The sequence below is a fragment of the Cebus imitator genome, unplaced genomic scaffold (genome assembly GCF_001604975.1).
Source record: "Cebus imitator isolate Cc_AM_T3 unplaced genomic scaffold, Cebus_imitator-1.0 Scaffold391, whole genome shotgun sequence".
In the NCBI taxonomy this organism is placed as follows: Eukaryota; Metazoa; Chordata; class Mammalia; order Primates; family Cebidae; genus Cebus; species Cebus imitator.
Window position 1 is genome coordinate 2006241 of NW_016107706.1, and position 1536 is coordinate 2007776.

Sequence of the window (1536 nt, forward strand, 5' to 3'; positions counted from 1 at the left end):
AAAAAAAAAAAAAAAAAAAAAGAATACCAGAAATAGGCCAAGACTCAGCTGTGTCTGTTCCCTCTTCCCATGTTGTGTTGGTCAGACCAAGTCATCTGACTTCAACCTAACTCTAGGAAACTGAGAAATGGCTTCTGTGTGCTCAGGAAGAAGAAACAGATGGCACTGGTGAGCATCTGGCCAATTTCTACCACAAATGCTCGTTTTGGCTACCTCCAGGCCAAGAGTAATGACTTGTTGAGGAAAAGGAGTGGGAGGGATATACCCTTTTTTACATTTTGGATGGTATAGGTCCATGTTACTTGTTCAAAAAAATTAATTGAGAGAGTGTGGACTGCTAAAATTATGGTTCATCCATACTGTGAAACATTACACAACAGTTAGAAAGAATGAAGTAGGCAGGGCACAGTGGCTCACGCCTGTAATCCTAGCACTTTGGGAGGTCGAGGCAAGCAGATTGCTTGAGCCTAGGAGTTGAAGACCAGCCTGGGCAACATGGCAAAACCCTGTCTCTACAAAAAATACCAATGTTAGCTGGGCATGGTAGTGTGCATCTGTGGTCCCAGCTACTTGGGAGGCTGAGGTGAGAGGATCACTTGAGCCTGGGAGGTCATGGCTGCAGTGAGCCATGATTATGCCACTGCAGTATAGCCTGGACAACACAGTGAGAACTGTCTCAAAAACAAAGAAAGAAAGAATGAATGAATGAAGTAGATCTGTACCTACTGAAATAGGGTGATCTATATTAAGGTAAATAAACAACTTGTAAAATAAATTCAATTTCCAACTGTATGTAAATATATACAATAAGTTCCAGAAGGTGCATGGAGGTGCGATACACATTTGCTTTCTGTGTATTGCTTGAGTTCTTTATAAGGAGAAGTACCAAATAACACAACGTGACTTAAATTGCTGGAAACAATTCACCAAGATTGATTTCACAAAAGTATTTTGGGAGCCCATAAACAAAAACTTAAGCTACATTAATCAGGAAACTGCAAGCTAAAACTAAAACATCAAATGGCAGTATTAAACTCACATATATTATTATTAATCCTAAATTTAAATCAACTAAATCCCCCAATCAAAAGACACAGCCAAAACCCATTGGTATGCTGCATCCAGACCCATCTCACGTGCAAGGATACACAAAGACTCAAAACAAAGGGATGGAGAAAGATTTACTAACCAAATTGAGAGCAAAAATAAATAAATAAAAAGCAGGAATTGCAATTCTCGCCTCTATTTTATAGACTTTAAAGCAACAAAGATCAAAAGCAGCAAAGGACATTACATAATGGTAAAAGGATCAATGCAACAAGAATAGCTAACTACCCTAAATATATACGCACCCAATACAGGAACACCCAGATACATAAGACTTATAAAGAGACTTAGACTCCCACACAATAATAGTGGGAGACTTCGGGAGAGAGATCCAAGATGGCTGATCACTAGCAGCTCGGGATTGCAGCTCCCACTGAAAGAGCAGAGAACGCGAGGACGCCACACTTTCAGATCAATTTTTGTTGCTCA